Source organism: Epinephelus fuscoguttatus, linkage group LG23, assembly GCF_011397635.1.
Source record: "Epinephelus fuscoguttatus linkage group LG23, E.fuscoguttatus.final_Chr_v1".
Classification (NCBI taxonomy): Eukaryota; Metazoa; Chordata; class Actinopteri; order Perciformes; family Serranidae; genus Epinephelus; species Epinephelus fuscoguttatus.
This window is the reverse complement of record NC_064774.1, coordinates 24,480,131-24,499,646: the sequence shown is the minus strand read 5'-3', so window position 1 is coordinate 24,499,646 and position 19,516 is coordinate 24,480,131. Positions and strand designations below refer to the sequence as shown.

Below are 19,516 nucleotides of genomic sequence, written 5' to 3'. Positions count from 1 at the left end.
CCTGGAAGGTAGCTCAGTTGGCATTAATGACTCTTTCCTCTGTGTGCTTGTGTTCTCTCTGTGAAACTAAAGATTTTCTATTGGCTCTGTATCTTTGTTGACTCAATAATAATCAGCTGTTTCAGAGTCGGATCTATTGTCTTTCATTTGCATATTAAAGGATAACTTTTGTATTTTTCAACCTGGGCTCTATTTCCCCATGTGTATGGGTGTGTATGATTCATAGGTACAACTCGTTTTAAAATTGGTTCAGTATTGAGGGAGGCGGATGCAGCCGGCAGCCATGAGGTATATATGGAGGCAAATGCGTCCCATATAAGTTTGCACATTAAAAGTGCTTTTTTTCGCCACTGAGCAGTTCAGATCGCCAGTGCTATCCCTGTAAATAGCATACTAAGCGTTTCCCTGACCCTTCACCTCCTCCCAGCTGTGACGCCATCTCGCGAGAGCTTTGTTTGTCGCCGGAATAAAACAGAGGAGCCATGCTGAGCGCCGCTCAATGTGGCGCTGGTTGTCCGGAGTACAGTTGAGAGTTTTACTGCATCGGTATTATGGCTGCATATTTACCCGATTTCGAAAATGAGGATGAGCCCTTTAATTACGATAGCCGCCCGTACTTATTTGAACCCGAGTATACGGACGAGGAGCTCCTACAAATTGGAGAGCAGACGAGGATAGAGAGAGAGAGGGCCATCGAGCAGACGGGCGGTGGGTCTGGGGTGTGTCTCTGGCTCTCTGGGGGTGCTGGCCATTGCCGCCCGGGTCCTTGGGCCTGCGTGGTGTCTTGCAGCCTCTGCGGCTCCCTAGGCGTGGGGTCTGGGCACTCCTGCGGTCTTGGGGTGCCATACCGCCCGCCTTCCCCCGCAGGGCTGGCCCTGGACCCTGGTGATGGTTTTCATAAACACATTGGGAGGGTTCAAATACACGCATGCATGTTCGATACTTCAGCTCCGTGACGCATCGCAAAGAACCGATGGGATCACTTAAAAGGGGCCCACTTGCTTCTCGAACCTACCACACTGTGCTGGCAACTCTTCTCCACAATCGGGCTTTCCTCCTCCACCAGGACTCTCACATTTTTGGTGTTCAGTATAGACTTCTCTTTTGTTTTTGTTTTTCAGTACAGTATAGTAGACATGTATATGTTTATTTTTGATAATCTGTGTGGAGCACAACCACCTCAAGGCCACAATACATCAGCTACACTGCCTGTTTCTCCTCTGTTTTTTTGTTTGTTTGTTTGTTTGTTTCCCCCTTCTTCTCTGCATGCACTGTCGCTATATAACTCAGGACTTAAGCACCTGCCCCTCAATCCCCCCTGCTTGTTCCTTACTTTCCCCTTCACACACTTTGGTGTATCACAGCCCTCTCTGGCTCATATTAGGAAGTTTTCCCAATAAAGGCTGATAGGCTAGTCTCCAGGGAGGGTGGGTGACGGTCACAACCACGCACAGTATGGGTATAAAATACTTGACTGCAAGATTAACAGTGCATCAATCTTCATAAGAAGCTTACACCCTTTTGTGGCACTAAGCTACGAAGACCAATGCCGACAGGTAGAAAGAGGGAAAAAAAAAAAAAAGATACAGAAACTTCCAAATGCTGTGTAACTACATTAGAGGATTTCCCCCCTCTGATCAACAGGGCAGTGCTGGATACCTTTTTTCATGTGCCCAAAATAAACTGGAGGAGGCGGCCAAAACCACAGGTACCAAATGGTCAACTGTCCATCAAGTAAGTATAACTAATATGTCTTTATGTATGTAATACTGATACCTAGAATTGTCTCCGAGACGCACATTTACTGTTGCATACTTTGCCCTCGTATATATCGTACCCTGTTTTCTTGCGGCAACAAGCAAAGCTCTCGTGAGATGACGTCACAGCCAGGTCAGGGAAACGCTTAGTATGCTATTTACAGAGATAGCACTAGCGATCTGAACTGCTCAGTGGCGAAAAAAAGCACTTTTAATGCGCAAACTTATACGGGACACATTTGCCCCCATATCTACCTCGCGGCGCACACGTACACATGGGGAAATAGGGCCCAGGTTGAAAAATACCTAAGTTATCCTTTAATACACCATTTTAGCTGACTATGAATATCACATAGTTATCAGGTCTCTGAATGAAATTTGGTAGGTTCAAATGAATGTTTAGTTAAAAGGAGCTGTGTGAATCACAACTTTAATGGCTTACTGATGTCATATGAAGCTCGACTTACCTGAGGCCTGTACTACGAAGCAGGATTTTGAGTTAGCAAAGTAACTTAAGGATTAACTCTGGGTTTTCAGTTCTACAAAGCTGGTTCTCATTTACTGGGATAAATCACCATGGCAACTGATGTTGAACAGCTAACCTGCTCCGCAGCAGGTTGTGTTCAGACTGTGAGATCACAAGCTGTCAACACCCCGACCACTGACCAATCAGATCAAGGAGAGAAAAAAAGTGTCCTGGCATGGATACTGCACTTCTATGGAGTCTGAATCCATACCACAAGGGTTCCCTGCAGTCAGGGAGTAAATGCCACACCCTGCCCCAGCCACGTCACAGTCTCAGTCCACCCTACTCTGTGCATGCTGCAGCAACAGCACTCTCAGTGAGATGGAGGAGCTGGTGGGGATTGGCTCTTGTGCTCCAAGCATGTAGCCCTACCCACTGAAATGCAAGCTGCTTGCTTCAGCCCCTTCTGCTTAAAAGCATGGGCTGCATTGGCCGGGAATCGAACCCGGGCCTCCCGCGTGGCAGGCGAGAATTCTACCACTGAACCACCAATGCTGCATATAAATGTGCTTGTGCCATAATTTTTTTTTTCTACGAACAACACTTGAATCAAGACTGTTAGCAAAGATACACACAGCACATGCTGGATGATAAATTACTCAGATGTATGTGTGTGTTGGTGTATGGCCAATATACCTTCTTGTCTTCCTCATTCTGTGCTGTAGTCAGCAAGCCATTCAGCATGTGGCTTTTCTCTTCTTTTGTGTATACCAGAGGCAGGAAGCTTTGGAGCATCAAGTTCAGCAGCTCATAGTCTAACCCTGGACCACTGGGAGCTTTGGACTCCTCAGCCACATGGGACAGAGTGGACTCTGATTGCTCTGTTGAAATCACCACCTCACACACAAATGCACAGATATGGGAAAAAGAGTTTAACCACTGAAGCAAGGGAATACACACATGAGTTTTAAAGTCAGCCTAAATCAAAAACAGGCAGCAACACTGAACAATCTTCACATTACATGACATCTGACTATCTACTTTCAGAATATAAAGAGTACACATTTGGAGTGTGTGTTTTAATTCAAGGTTATTAGACATTATGTCAATCACAAAAACACTACTCTATGTTTCACATAAACTGCTGATGTCATGCTCTGACCACACACTACCAATGTGCACACAGACCTGTTCCAGCAAACAGTGCATGATTAGAGACACAGAGCAGGCTTCAGGGGGAACCAGGTCGAGTAGGGTGCTATAGTAATGCATGTCCACACACACACATATACAAGCATTATGCCAAAATTACATGATTAAAGAGAAAGGTCTTACTTTGGTGTGGCTGACTTTCGTCCCGCACTGATTTCTTTTTGGAGTGTGGAGTCAGAGGGAGAGGGGTCTGCACAACCTGGCACAGTAAACATAGACATTTTAAGAATACACTTAATATCCAGCCACTTTTTTATGATGGGTGTGTGTGAGTGTGTGTGTGCATGTGTGTCTCTGGTCTTTGGATAGACAGAAGTATAGGGGAAAATGAGTAAAATTAATAATTTAAAAAATATATATATAATTTCTACAGGGGACAAGCGACTAAGGAGTTACAGATTTGCATGATGCATGATAATGACAATTAAGGCTGACCCAAAAAATTCGAAGCTTCGAAGCTTCGTTCGATGGCAAGGGAGGCCTTAAAAACAACACTTACCCCCACCAGTCCGATACTGACAACGAGCGCACTTAGAGCTGGCAGATGTGTCCAAGAGGTCATCAGATGTGTGGTTGCACTTTAAAATATGCCCCAACAACCCCCAGAAAGCAGAGTGCCAGATTTGCCAAAAGCAACTGGCATATCACAACTCAACAACAAATTTGGGAAATCACTTGAAAAACGTAAGTAGTAATTAAAAAAGAAAAAATCTCCGACAAGGAAATAGAAAGCCCGACGTACAATGGATACCTGCTGTTATCCTGCTTGAACACAGACGACTAAATTCTTTCAACAATGTGACTCAAAATAATAATAAAATAGATGTTATTGATGTAAAATATGCATTTTCCAGTTCCACCGGTCCGCTCTGAGTCTGGTGTCAGAGACACTTCTGATGCTCTGAGTTGCGCATCTGTTTGATTGTGCTGCAGTATGCGCCGAGGGTTTTAATTAAGTGTTCAATCAAAAGTTAAACACTACTTATCACATACATAGTGTTTTTTTGTTTGTGAATTCTAGTGTTGGAAGAAACTACGTTTTTGCCATAATTTTTTTTTTTAACCCCCCCCCATTTAATGCCCATGTCCAACTGCAGATACAGTTCTTTATTTATATATATATAAAGATATATGTATGTAGACAAAATTGTAAGCATCAGCTAATCTTGAATATTTGAGAAACTCTATAGAGTAAATTTACATAACTGTCACTCTATAGCATATGTGTCAAACTCAAGGCCCGCGGGCCAAATGTGGCCCGCCACGTCATTTTATGTGGCCCACGAGAGCTTAAAAGGTCTGATTGTCTAAAAATAAATAGGTAAAAAGCGTGATTTGACCAAAAACTACATTTCCCACAATGCATGTCGATTATGTTACCTGCGAAGTGACGGCTTCCCGCCACTAGACGGCAGTGTTTCCACATCCTAACCCGTTTTGAACAAAGTTAATGTCATAACTTGTGTTTGATGTTATTTTTCTTTATTCACTTGGATAGTTTGATCCTTGATTGACTGAGTTATGTGGGTTTCATAACCTGACAAATTAAAAGGATTTATGTTATAACAGAGCAACAAGCAAACATATTTTTTTCTATGCAACTGTAATATTTGTAAGTTGAATAAGTAATAAATTCAAAGTTATTTAACATTAAGGAGTAGTTACATTTATTTTACATTAGATTTGGTTACATTTAGTTACATTTATAAGTTACATCTGGCCCTTTGAGGGCAGCCATTATGCTGATGTGGCCCTTGGTGAAAATGAGGTTGACACCCCTGCTCTATAGTGAATTAGAAATGGCTCACAAGATGGTTTACAGTCTCAGAATTTATCTGCACATTTCAAAAATAACAAAACCAGCCTGAAGAATGATGTGAAAAACGAACTCTAACCTAAAAAGGCTGGAGGCAGTCACTGTAACGGCTGATCAATGTCAGAGAACATATAGAAAACGACATGTAAACGTGTTGTCTTACCTTACCGGTGTGCTGCCATGTTTGTTTAACATTTAGCTCTGCTTTCCAAAGCGCGGCCGAAATATATCTCGCCAGCTCTAGATAAAGCCCAGCTGGATACTAACGTTACTCCAGGTGGAGGTGTCTCGTCCTCGGTCACATCCAGACCTTGAAAATAAGGCTGCAACCGGTCCCATTCCTTGCAGCAGAGGCATTCCTCTTCTGTGGGCACTGGGGCACAGCATTCACAGGTACACCACCAATCTCCAGAGCTACGCAGCCTCACAGCAGCCATTCCTCCTCTCTCGTCCTCTACCTGTTGCGCCTCTCTCTCTCTCTCTCTCTCTCTCTCTCTCTCTCCTCCTCCTCCTCCGCTCTTCAATTTCACGAAGCTCTACGTCAGTGTATTCTGGCTCGTAAATATCGCGAGAACAAGCAGTGATCTCATACCGTGCCTGAAATCTCGCAAGAACAAGCAGCAACAGCTGGAAGGCAAAACCGGACAGCAGCCTGAAAAGTTCATTCATTTATTTTATGAAAGATTTATAGAATAATGGCTGACTTTTTGCCAGACTTCGACTTTGTGGAGGAGGAATTTGATTTTGCAGAGTTTGATGGCCGCCCTTATTTATTTGAGGTGAAATTGAAGAACGGAGGAGGAGAGAGAGAGAGAGGGAGGCGCAACAGGTATAGGACGAGAGGGGGGAATGGCTGCTGCGAGGCTGCGTAGCTCTGGAGATTGGTGGTGTACCTGTGAATGCTGTGCCCCAGTGCCCACACAAGAGGAATGTCTCCTTTGCAAGAAATGGGACCGGGTGCAGCCTTATTTTCAAGGTCTGGATGTGACCGAGGACGAGACACCTCCACCTGGAGTAGTATCCAGCTGGGCTTTATCTAGAGCTCGCGAGATATATTTCGGCCGTGCTTTGGAAAGCAGAGCTAAATGGTAAACAAACATGGAAGCACACCAGTAAGGTAAGACAACATGTTTACATGTTGTTTTCTATATGTTCTCTGACATTTATCCTAACAATATGAGGCGGTCTTTGTGGAGAAAAAGCTTGTTTAGTGGACTAACTTTGCACTTGAAGGTTGCCCATTCACTTACGTTTTAACAGGTCTGACGCTACTATGCGCCCCGGCTGTATCTAGGCTAACGGCTAACATGCTAACTATTATTTTTATGTCACTAGTCACTTGAAACAAATTGAGGACGATAGGAGACAGGTTGAAATAAACCGAAACTTCCCTTTAAGGGGCAGCTTTCCAGATGGACTACCTTGTTGTTGTGTATTTATAAAACTATGTATCTAAGTACTGATTATTAACCAGCTAAAGACGTATCCTGTTTGAAATCCTAAGTCCATTGCTAAGATTGTGTTGAGTTTTGAGCATAAATGTGTACTCTTTATATTCTGAAAGCAGATAGTCAGATGTCATGTAATGTGAGGACTGTTCAGTGTTGCTGCCTCTTTTTGATTTAGGCTGATTCCAAACTTGTGTGTATCCCCTTGCTTCAGTGGTTAAACCCTTTTTCCCATATCTGTCCATTTGTGTGTGAGGTGGTGATTTCAACAGAGCAATCAGAGTCCACTCTTTCCCATGTGGCTGAGGAGCCCAAAGCTTCCAGTGGTCCAGGGTTAGACTATGAGCTGCTGAGCTTGATGCTCCAAAGCTTCCTGCCTCCAGTATACACAAAAGAGGAGAAAAGCCACATGTTGAATGGCTTGTTGACAACAGCACAGAATGAGGAAGACAAGAAGGTATATTGGACAAACACCAAGTGTTGTTCCTAGGGTGTTGCTTTTTTTTTCTCACAAAACTCGAAAAAAAAAAAAAATTATGGCACAGCAATAACTATATGCAGCATTGGTGGTTCAGTGGTAGAATTCTCGCCTGCCACGCGGGAGGCCCGGGTTCGATTCCCGGCCAATGCAGCACATGCTTTTAAGTAGGAGGAACTGAGGCAAGCAGCTTGCATTCCAGTGGGTAGAGCTAGATGCTTGGTGCGTAAGAGCCAATCCCCACCAGCTCCTCTATCACATTGAGAGTGCTGTTGCTGCAGCATGCACAGAGTAAAGTGGGCTATATTTTCAAGATGAGCACTACCTAAAGTAAGTTTTTTTAAAACTCCTTTGACAAATGTGGCTTCTATTTCATAGGTTTAAGCAATAGAAACATATTGGAATCATATTGTATTCACACTCCAATTTGCATACCACCATTTTGGAGACAGGGAAAATTGGCGAGTGAGATGGTGAAGGGTATTGAATTGATGAATTGGGGCTAGATTGTAGAAATTAAATGTTTCACAAGTTTAATTTCACTTCATATCACACATTACTTGCACATCCACTTTATCATAAACATTAAGTCCTGCTGTTTTATTTGTGCTTGTGCAAGTGAACCATGACTTTTCCATCAGCACCTTTCAATTGTAAAAATTATAAGCCAACTCAAATCTCACATCATATTCCTTGCAATATTACTTCAGCCCTGTCTCATCACCCCCATATAGTTGTTTTCATATACAGTTTTTGTGAATAAAACAGTAAATGAATGTGTGATGAGTAGGGTTGGGATCCGGATCCGGTTCTTTTTTGGAACCGGATCCAAAGTTCCGGTTCCGTAACTGGTTCCATCACATTTGGAGGAATGGTTCCTGCAAACGGTTCCTAGATTGTAAAAAAAACAAAAAAAACAATGTCATGTGCATTTCCATTAGAGTGCGGCACGGGCCGCATATTTCTGTCTGAACCCAACTGAGCACAACATTATTTAATGACCAAAGCACTGAGTTTGTGTGACACAGTTGTTATGGATACAGGCTTTAACAGGCCGGGCATGCGCCGTGGGTGCTCAGCGGAGAGGGAGACCTCCGTGTTTGAGATGGGAGCGGGCAGCGGGAGGTCCGCTTCCAGCGAGGGGAGAGGTAGAAATTTAACAAAATAAGATAAAATAGGAAAACCTGTCTCCCTCTTTTATTTTATTTTCAGCATTTAATCAAGGCGGAGGCGGACAGCGGGAGGTCCGAGACTTCCAGCGAGGGGAGCGGTAGAAACAAACAGCCAATGTGTATGTGTTCTGTTCAGGTGTTGTCACGTAAATAACAGTGGCCAAGCATTAATGCATATAAGTATTTTTTATTACATTGCTGTGGTTAATTTGAGGTAATAGTGTTACTGTAGAAACCAGAGAATCACTTTTTGTTGTTATATATTCTCAGGGAGATGATACAAGCTGTAAATCTGAAATACACACCACACACAAATGTGTATTTTCATCTAATTGTACTGTGCAACAGTTAGAGTAAAGTTTTTGTATTTGTATGATTGCATTTGTGTTTATTATATACTTGTTTAAGTATAGCAAGTATAATGAATATAATGTAGGAATCGGTAAGAGGAATCGGTAAGGAATCGGACCGTTAAGAAGGAATCGGTAAGGAATCGGAATTGTTAAAATCCTAACGAGAACATGAGTGTGATCTGAGCGCAGATAATTCCAAGTTGACTTTGGATTTTAAAAAGGCAAATGATTGCCCAAGGAATGAGTCCTAAAACCCGGAAATTAGTTAGCATTTTGTGCTCCCGGTTCTGTTATCTCTTTTGAATGGGTTTTTGGTTCCATGCCTGAAATAGGGTCTATGATTTACACAAGGTTGAGAGACTTTCTCCTTTTGTTCTACAACATAAAATACGTCATTTAATACCTCACTCATGAATTCTGAAACTTTTATGTGTCTTAAAATAGGCGGTTGCTAACAAGCGGCTAAATGAGACTACAGAACGTCATCACACTGAACACAGCTTTACAGCCTCATTGTGGGGGTGACGTTGAGCCTAATGTTAGCTTTTTACCTCTGGTGATTGCATTTAGGCTTTAAAAATCATAAAAGTGGTGTTCATATGTGAAGATTATTTTGCTATTTTGGCTTTTGACACTTTTAGTATTTAGTATTACTTTTAGTAACTGGGTATTTACCAGATGTGAAGGTTTGTTACATGTTAAGTGACACTCAGATTCTTACAATATATTATTCACACATTTTTATATTATTAAACAATGATAAGTACAAAACATAGAGAATTAATCAACCATAAACAAAAAATATTACATCTGCTAGTAAACCTAGAATCATCAGCATTATTTCAGTGAAGACTGGATGTATTTTGTGGATGGTCCTTATTCTGTAATTTTCTAGACGTAAAAGAGATGTATGGTGAACATTCTACACCCTTTTTGCCGCTTTCTGTTGTTCTCTCAGCTTGTCTACCTTATTCCTCTGGCTTTGCAGTGCCATGTGATCATGTTCTATTATTATTTTTATTTATTTATGTATTTTATTACATGCTTCTACATGCACTGACCTTACATTGCCATATGCCTGTGTGTATGTTTTCTAGAATGTTTCGGTTGCATGTTTATTGTGACTGATTGAACTGTGGTCTTATTGTTTGTACTGTTAAGCACTCTGTGTAGGCGTACTATGAAGGGTGCTATATAAATAAAAGTTTACTTACTTACTTACTTTTACCCTCTCTGCATTTAACTAGTAAGATCTGTAGTTGTGTTAGCTTTTAAAAAGATAAAAATCCAGAATAGCTTTAATAGTAAACAACACATTTAAAATGATTGCTTTTGTGTTCCTAAAATCTCTGCAATCCAAAGAACTAGTACTGTACTCCTACTACTCTTAAATAGAGAGAACTAAATAAAACAAAACATATATTTATTCCCATATTTTTATAAGGTGCAGTGTATAATGTATAATTCAAGTCCATGAAGTCCAGTAGATCAAAACCACCTTTATCTTTAGGTCCAGAAAGCAGGGTTTTCTTCAGATGATGGTGCTTATTCTTCCATACAAAGTTAACAAACATGTTATTAATATCCTTACATGTGGAATCACAAACATTGAGGGAAAGGGCTGGATACACAAATCTGGAAACACCTTCAGCTTTAGTCAAATGGACTCTTCCTAAAATTGACAAGTCTCTTTGAAGTCATAAGTTCAATATAGTTTTTGTTTTTTTCATTTTGTAGGAGAAATTAAGTTATTGACCCTCCATAACATTCCTACAGACATGAATACCAAGATATCTAACACACTTTTTGACAGGAATATCATATAAAGTTTTAACATTCGTTTGGTACAAACATAAAATTTCACATTTAGATTTATTTAGTTTTAACCCAGAGGCAGCTGAGAATTCATCTATTAATGAAATAGCATTTTCAATCTGGTTTTTGTCTTTTAAGAATAATGCTGTATCATCCGCTAGTTTGGTCAGTCTGACTTCCCTGCCAAAAAGATAAACCTTTAATTACTGGGTTATATAAGATATGTAATGAAAGTAGTTCAACCACAATCAAAAATAAAAAAGGCGAAATCAGACAACCCTGATGGACGGATCTCATGACTGGAAATCTTTTGGTAGTGTTTGGATATACACAACTGTCAATATCTTTATAAAACATTTCGATAGTTGACACAAAGTTTGGACCAAAACCAAAAGTTTGGAGTGCTTTAAATAAAAAATAATGTTCTACCGTATCGAAAGCTTTATAGAAATCAAGAAAAACAATAAGGGAGTCATTATCAACATTGTCAGAGTAGTAGTAAATCAAGAACAAGTCTTATGTTTGAACTGATGTGACGGTTGGCCATAAATCCAGTTTGTGTTTCACCTATGATCTCTTCAAGATCTTTTTTTAACCTTTTAGCATAGACCAATGAGATAATCTTATAATCTATATTTAAGAGTGTAATAGGTCTCCAGTTTTCTATTAGTAGATGATCTTTGTCAGGTTTAGGAATTAGGGTTATAACACCCTGTTTCATGCTTGTGGACATTTCTTTTCTATCATGGAATTCCTTAAGTAATTCCAATAAAGGATCTACAATGATATCCCAAAAATGTAAATAAAATTCTACCAAGAGCCCATCGTTGCCTGGGGATTTGCCTTTTTTCATTGAATGGATTGCCTCTGAAATTTCAGGTTTTGTGATGGGTCGTTCATAATTTGTTTTAAAGTGTTCTGAGATAGTGGGTGTAAATTTTTTTACTGACTCAATAAATCTATCACAATCATTGATATTAGAATTTGACTTGTATGTATTACTGTAGAATGAACCAACATATTTTGAGATGTCCAAATGATTAGTGATTATGTTATCATCAATCTTAAGTGCAGAGATATTTCTCTTTTGGTTTCGTTTCTCAAGAGCAAAAAAGTAGCTAGAATTTCTTTCACCTAGTTCCAGCCATTTTGCTCTTGACCTTATGAAAGCTCCTTTAGCCTTGTTAATATATGCATTGTCTATTTCCTCCTCTTCGTCCTCTGATAGATTAACTTTCTTCATTAATGTGTTTAATTCATTCAAGATACTGATTTCTTTAGTATCATTATTTTTTTTTTTATTTCTTTACTCCGTCTCATTGCTACATCTTTTACCTTGAATTTAAAAAATTCCCATTTCTGTGTGTGATTCATTTTGGTATCCCCAAATATCTGTTCCGCTGTTTTTTTCACTGTATTACAAAAGGTACCATCATTTAATAAATCATTATTTAGCTTCCAGAAACCACGTAAATTTCTTTGTTTTTGTTTATTGCCTACTAAATGAATTGTAATCAATTTGTGATCAGATAATGGAGCAAGATCATGAGAGGATTCTGAAACAAATTGTAGACATGAAGATGATATAAACCACAAGTCAATTCTAGATTGCAAAGATCTATTTGCATTACTCCAGGTAAACTCTTTTATATCAGAATTTAAGTATCGCCACACATCTATAACTGAAAGTTGTTCACAGATAAATGCAGTGCTTTTAAATCTTGAATGTTGGATTGTTCTTACCGGTACTCTATCTATAAGATCGGAGCATCATTATAATCTCCTCCAAGAATCATGTGTGCTCCCTTGTGTTTCAATTTAAGAGCTTCAAGTTTCTTACATAATTGCGTACACATAGTTTTTGCCTGAGTTGTGTTGTTATGATTATACAGATTACAAACTATAAAGAAGGTGTTATCCAATTTGAAAACTAGAATAATCCATCTACCCTCATCTGAAGATAATGACTCAATAATGTCGCCTTTAAATTTGTTAAGGAGAATGGCTACACCTGCTGACTGTTGAGAGGCATGACAAAAATAACATTGATCACCCCACTGTGCTTTCCAAAATTTCACATCCTTATCACTTGAATGAGTCTCTTGTAAAAGAATCAAGTCAACATTTTTCCGTCTACAGAAAATAAAAACAGATTTTTTTTTGGTGCTGTCACAGATACCTCTGACATTAAGGGATATTATTTTTAAGGAACTAAAATGTAAGTCTGCCATGAAAGAAAAAAAAGAATAAAGTGAACTGGATGTCTGTTAAGATAACTAGGAACTTGTAAAGTGCTAAGATATAAACGCTTAAGGAAGATACTCTCAAAAGGGAAAACTAAGTATTGAGTACCTTAAGTAAAATTCTTCAGACTCTTTTTTCTTTGGTTTTTTAAATGAAGTGAGCCAATTGCTCCAGCAAGCAAGTGGTTGTACCACTGTATAAAAAGTAGGCAGTTTAACTACTCACAACGTAAATTCGTAAATTGCATTAAATTTAACATAAATGAGTCATTATATTATCGCAATTATGTTATACAGTGGACAATAGGTGATTTAGTAGGAATACCTTTTTAAGTAAGATAAGTTTCATAGAAAACTTAAAGAAATTATTATTGATTATAAACATGTTACCCAATGAACCTGAGGTATTTCAAACATCTTATTCAATTTAAACAAGTGTCACAGTGAGCTTAAATTAGTTATTACCAATTGTGAACAGTTACACCGTAAGCCTGAGGTAGTTGAAAGACCTTGTTAATATTAGGTAGCTTTCATAGTGAACTTAGGGTATTTAGATCACCTTATTGATCCATTAGTGTCCTCTTATGCAGTGTGTCTTACACCGTCGATAATGGCCACTGGGCCAATCCATTTGGTCTTTTTCCCTTCGTCGCGGGCTTGTTTGACAATTGGTCAGAGTTTGTTTCTGCACTGTCTCTGTAGGTGAGATCTTCTGCCAACCTAAGATTCTTTTTCTTCATCACATCAGAGTTGAGGGAAGCCCTCCATACTTTGTGTCGGAAGGTGCGCATGGTGAATTGCATGATGATGGGGCGTGAGCTGTTTTCTGTGAGGGGCCTTACAAGACATCTTCATTGAATGAATTCATGAATCTATCATTCAGCCCATTAATAGCTTTTAAGATGTCGGCATTAGACCCAGCTTCCTCTCTCACCTCATGAGCTTCGGTGCGGATCTTCTTTGGGTTGGGGCTGTTGAGAGGGGTCTGGGGAAGAGTTTCGCATAAGCCTGGGAAGGATTTATCAGGCTCCAGGTCCATTATCAGTCCTCCCTTTCCTCTTGCCTCTTTTTTGGCAATATTCGCGAGCTTGTCCCGTTGCCGCTAGCTAAACTTTTCTTTACAAGCTAACAGTTCACTGTCTCGGAAACGCGACGTCGAAAAAACTCCGTTCTGTCTTTTTTGGAGAAAAGTAGTCCTACTCTCCGTGCATAACATGCAAGTGCAATGGGTCACTACTCAAAAAAATTTCGTCTGAGTCCGTTTAACTCAATTTTAACGTTTAGTACTCATCAGAAATCCACGAGCTCACAGAAAAACATCTACACAGGTCGCCAGCTTGGACCAACCCCCAAAGTAGCATGTTGCCATGGTGATATCATCATGGCCTGTGACGTCATCAGTGACATCACAGAATATTCACCAGAGTTTGTAAATAGACCCCACTGACTGTATATTGTTCTACTGAATGCCAGTAGAGGCAGAGGACCATGAGGGCTTCACAAGACATCTTGGTAAGTATAAAAGGTACAGTTTGTCCTCCACGTGGACGAGAAACCAACGCCTGCAACGAAGAACACTTTTTTTTTTTTTTTTTTTTTTTTAACGTTTTTAAGTCATCCAGCGGGCTGGATTTGACCTTTTGGCGGACCGGTTCTGACCCCACAGTGTTTGACACCCCTGATATAGCCTATAATGCATTCAGACACTTAATGCATTATAGCCTATATCAAGGGTGTCAAACATTGTGGGGTCAGAACCGGTCCGCCAAAAGGTCCAATCCGGCCCACTGGAGGAGTTTGACACCCCTGATATAGGCCATAATGCATCAATATCAGGGGTGTCAAACTCCTCCAGTGGGCCGGATTGGACCTTTGGACCTGATAGAGGCTATCATGCATCAATATTACTCCTCCGAGAACCGTCACCTTATCGTGGTGGAGGAGTTTGAGTGCCCTAATGACCCTAGGAGCTATGCTGTCGGGGGCATTTTCCCCTGGTAGGGTTTCCCATGGCAGATTGGTTCTGGGCGAAGGGTCAGACAAAGAACGGTTCAAAGGACCCTTCATGATGTATATGAACAAGGACTCGTGTACCCGGCCCGGAAACTCCGGGCCTTTTGTCAGACCGTTTCTGACCCCATAGTGTTTGACACCCCTGATATAGGCTATAATGCATTCAGACACTTAATGCATTATAGCCTATATCAGAGGTGTCAAATTCATTTCTTTTCTTTTTTCTTTATTTTTATAACTTGCTCCTGAAACTTGGCAGCTCTTAGGCTTCACAGGTGCAACAATTTTAGGTTTGATAAGTCATCCATTCAGCCGGATTGGACCTTTTGGCAGACCGGTTCTGACCCCACAGTGTTTGACACCCCTGATGTAGGCTATAATGCATTCAGACACTTAATGCATTATAACCTATATCAGGGGTGTCAAATTCATTTCTTTTCTTTTTTCTTTATTTTTATAACTTGCTCCTGAAACTTGGCAGCTCTTAGGCTTCACAGGTGCAACAATTTTAGGTTTGGTAAGTCATCCATTCGGCCGGATTGGACCTTTTGGCAGACCGGTTCTGACCCCACAGTATTTGACACCCCTGATATAGCCTATAATGCATTCAGACACTTAATGCATTATAGCCTATATTAGGGGTGTCAAATTCATATTTCTTTTTTATTTTTATTTTTTTTAATAACTTGCTCCTGAAACTTGGCAGCTCTTAGGCTTCACAGGTGCAACAATTTTAGGTTTGGTAAGTCATCCATTCGGCCGGATTGGACCTTTTGGCAGACCGGTTCTGACCCCACAGTGTTTGACACCCCTGATATAGCCTATAATGCATTCAGACACTTAATGCATTATAGCCTATATTAGGGGTGTCAAATTAATTTTTTGTTTTGTTTATTTTTTATATATATATCTTGCTCCTGAAACTTGGCAGCTCTTAGGCTTCACAGGTGCAACAATTTTAGGTTTGGTAAGTCATCCATTCGGCCGGATTGGACCTTTTGATGGACCGGTTCTGACCCCACAGTATTTGACACCCCTGATATAGCCTATAATGTATTCAGACACTTAATGCATTACAGCCTATATCAGGGGTGTCAAATTCATTTCTTTTCTTTTTTCTTTATTTTTATAACTTGCTCCTGAAACTTGGCAGCTCTTAGGCTTCACAGGTGCAACAATTTTAGGTTTGATAAGTCATCCATTCGGCCGGATTGGACCTTTTGGCAGACCGGTTCTGACCCCACAGTATTTGACACCCCTGATATAGCCTATAATGCATTCAGACACTTAATGCATTATAGCCTATATTAGGGGTGTCAAATTCATATTTCTTTTTTATACATATATATATCTTGCTCCTGAAACTTGGCAGCTCTTAGGCTTCACAGGTGCAACAATTTTAGGTTTAGTAAGTCATCCATTCGGCCGGATTGGACCTTTTGGCAGACCGGTTCTGACCCCACAGGATTTGACACCCCTGATATAGGCTAAAATGAATCCAAACACTTAATGCATTATAGCCTATATCAGGGGTGTCAAATTCATTTTTTATTTTTTTATTTTTATTTTTTTTAATAACTTGCTCCTGAAACTTGGCAGCTCTTAGGCTTCACAGGTGCAACAATTTTAGGTTTGGTAAGTCATCCATTCGGCCGGATTGGACCTTTGGCGGACCGGTTCTGACCCCACAGTGTTTGACACCCCTGATATAGCCTATAATGCATTCAGACACTTAATGCATTATAGCCTATATCAGGGGTGTCACATTCATTTTTTATTTTTTTATTTTTTTATATATATATCTTGCTCCTGAAACTTGGCAGCTCTTGAGCTTCACAGGTGCAACAATTTTAGGTTTGGTAAGTCATCCATTCGGCCGGATTGGACCTTTTGGCGGACCGGTTCTGACCCCACAGTGTTTGACACCCCTGATATAGGCTATAATGCATTCAGACACTTAATGCATTATAACCTATATCAGGGGTGTCAAATTCATTTTTTTTTTTTTTCTTTTTTTTTTATAACTTGCTCCTGAAACTTGGCAGCTCTTGAGCTTCACAGGTGCAACAATTTTAGGTTTGATAAGTCACCCATTCGGCCGGATTGGACCTTTGGCGGACCGGTTCTGACCCCACAGTGTTTGACACCCCTGATATAGGCTATAATGCATTCAGACACTTAATGCATTATAGCCTATATTAGGGGTGTCAAATTAATTTCTTTTCTTTTTTCTTTATTTTTATAACTTGCTCCTGAAACTTGGCAGCTCTTAGGCTTCACAGGTGCAACAATTTTAGGTTTGATAAGTCATCCATTCGGCCGGATTGGACCTTTTGGCGGACCGGTTCTGACCCCACAGTATTTGACACCCCTGATATGGCCTATAATGCATTCAGACACTTAATGCATTATAGCCTATATTAGGGGTGTCAAATTCATTTCTTTTCTTTTTTCTTTATTTTTATAACTTGCTCCTGAAACTTGGCAGCTCTTAGGCTTCACAGGTGCAACAATTTTAGGTTTAGTAAGCCATCCATTCGGCCGGATTGGACCTTTTGGCAGACCGGTTCTGACCCCACAGGATTTGACACCCCTGATATAGGCTAAAATGAATCCAAACACTTAATGCATTATAGCCTATGTCAGGGGTGTCAAATTCATTTTTTATTTTTTTATTTTTATTTTTTTTAATAACTTGCTCCTGAAACTTGGCAGCTCTTAGGCTTCACAGGTGCAACAATTTTAGGTTTGGTAAGTCATCCATTCGGCCGGATTGGACCTTTTGGCAGACCGGTTCTGACCCCACAGGATTTGACACCCCTGATATAGCCTATAATGCATTCAGACACTTAATGCATTATAGCCTATATTAGGGGTGTCAAATTCATTTTTTATTTTGGTTTTTTTTTTTTATAACTTGCTCCTGAAACTTGGCAGCTCTTGAGCTTCACAGGTGCAACAATTTTAGGTTTGGTAAGTCATCCATTTGGCCAGATTGGACCTTTTGGCAGACCGGTTCTGACCCCACAGTGTTTGACACCCCTGATATAGGCTATAATGCATTCAGACATTTAGTGCATTATAGCCTATATCAGGGGTGTCAAATTCATTTCTTTTCTTTTTTCTTTATTTTTATAACTTGCTCCTGAAACTTGGCAGCTCTTAGGCTTCACAGGTGCAACAATTTTAGGTTTAGTAAGTCATCCATTCGGCCGGATTGGACCTTTTGGCAGACCGGTTCTGACCCCACAGTATTTGACACCCCTGATATAGCCTATAATGCATTCAGACACTTAATGCATTATAGCCTATATCAGGGGTGTCAAATTCATTTCTTTTCTTTTTTCTTTATTTTTATAACTTGCTCCTGAAACTTGGCAGCTCTTAGGCTTCACAGGTGCAACAATTTTAGGTTTGGTAAGTCATCCATTCGGCCAGATTGGACCTTTTGGCAGACCGGTTCTGACTCACAGTGTTTGACACTGATATAGCCTATAATGCATTCAGACACTTAATGCATTATAGCCTATATCAGGGGTGTCAAATTCATTTCTTTTCTTTTTTCTTTATTTTTATAACTTGCTCCTGAAACTTGGCAGCTCTTGAGCTTCACAGGTGCAACAATTTTAGGTTTGGTAAGTCATCCATTCGGCCGGATTGGACCTTTTGGCAGACCGGTTCTGACCCCACAGGATTTGACACCCTTGATATAGCCTATAATGCATTCAGACACTTAATGCATTATAGCCTATATCAGGGGTGTCAAATTCATTTCTTTTCTTTTTTCTTTATTTTTATAACTTGCTCCTGAAACTTGGCAGCTCTTAGGCTTCACAGGTGCAACAATTTTAGGTTTAGTAAGTCATCCATTCGGCCGGATTGGACCTTTTGGCAGACCGGTTCTGACCCCACAGTATTTGACATCCCTGATTTAGGCTAAAATGAATCCAAACACTTAATGCATTATAGCCTATATCAGGGGTGTCAAATTCATTTTTTATTTTTTTCATTTTTTTTTTTTATAACTTGCTCCTGAAACTTGGCAGCTCTTGAGCTTCACAGGTGCAACAATTTTAGGTTTGGTAAGTCATCCATTCGGCCGGATTGGACCTTTTGGCAGACCGGTTCTGACCCCACAGGATTTGACACCCCTGATATAGCCTATAATGCATTCAGACACTTAATGCATTATAGCCTATATCAGGGGTGTCAAATTCATTTCTTTTCTTTTTTCTTTATTTTTATAACTTGCTCCTGAAACTTGGCAGCTCTTGGGCTTCACAGGTGCAACAATTTTAGGTTTAGTAAGTCATCCATTCGGCCAGATTGGACCTTTTGGCAGACTGGTTCTGACCCCACAGGATTTGACACCCCTGATATAGCCTATAATGCATTCAGACACTTAATGCATTATAGCCTATATTAGGGGTGTCAAATTAATTTTTTATTTTGTTTTTTTTTTTTTATAACTTGCTCCTGAAACTTGGCAGCTCTTGAGCTTCACAGGTGCAACAATTTTAGGTTTAGTAAGTCATCCATTCGGCCGGATTGGACCTTTTGGCAGACCGGTTCTGGCCCCACAGGATTTGACACCCCTGATATAGCCTATAATGCATTCAGACACTTAATGCATTATAGCCTATATCAGGGGTGTCAAATTAATTTTTTATTTTGTTTTTTTTTTTTTATAACTTGCTCCTGAAACTTGGCAGCTCTTGAGCTTCACAGGTGCAACAATTTTAG

At 40.1% G+C, this 19,516-nt stretch overlaps 1 protein-coding gene and 2 non-coding genes across 6 annotated transcripts in view; 1 reads left to right on the top strand and 2 right to left on the bottom strand.

The window, feature by feature from the left end:
- Positions 1 to 3,425, bottom strand: part of spag17 (sperm associated antigen 17) — a 36,656-nt gene extending 33,231 nt beyond the window's left edge. For 2 of the 4 annotated variants that reach the window (XM_049568192.1, XM_049568193.1), the window contains exon 1: positions 2,920 to 3,055. The gene's annotated coding sequence lies outside the window, so the exon portion shown is untranslated. Of the gene's footprint in view, positions 1 to 2,919; positions 3,057 to 3,411 lie in introns of those variants that run through there. The other 2 variants (XM_049568189.1, XM_049568187.1) reach the window with 2 other exon arrangements.
- Positions 2,708 to 2,778, bottom strand: trnag-gcc (transfer RNA glycine (anticodon GCC)). The gene has a single exon. It is a non-coding gene; the product is annotated as a tRNA-Gly (tRNA).
- Positions 3,426 to 7,259: 3,834 nt separating the features above from the next.
- Positions 7,260 to 7,330, top strand: trnag-gcc (transfer RNA glycine (anticodon GCC)). The gene has a single exon. It is a non-coding gene; the product is annotated as a tRNA-Gly (tRNA).
- Positions 7,331 to 19,516: the final 12,186 nt, after the last annotated feature.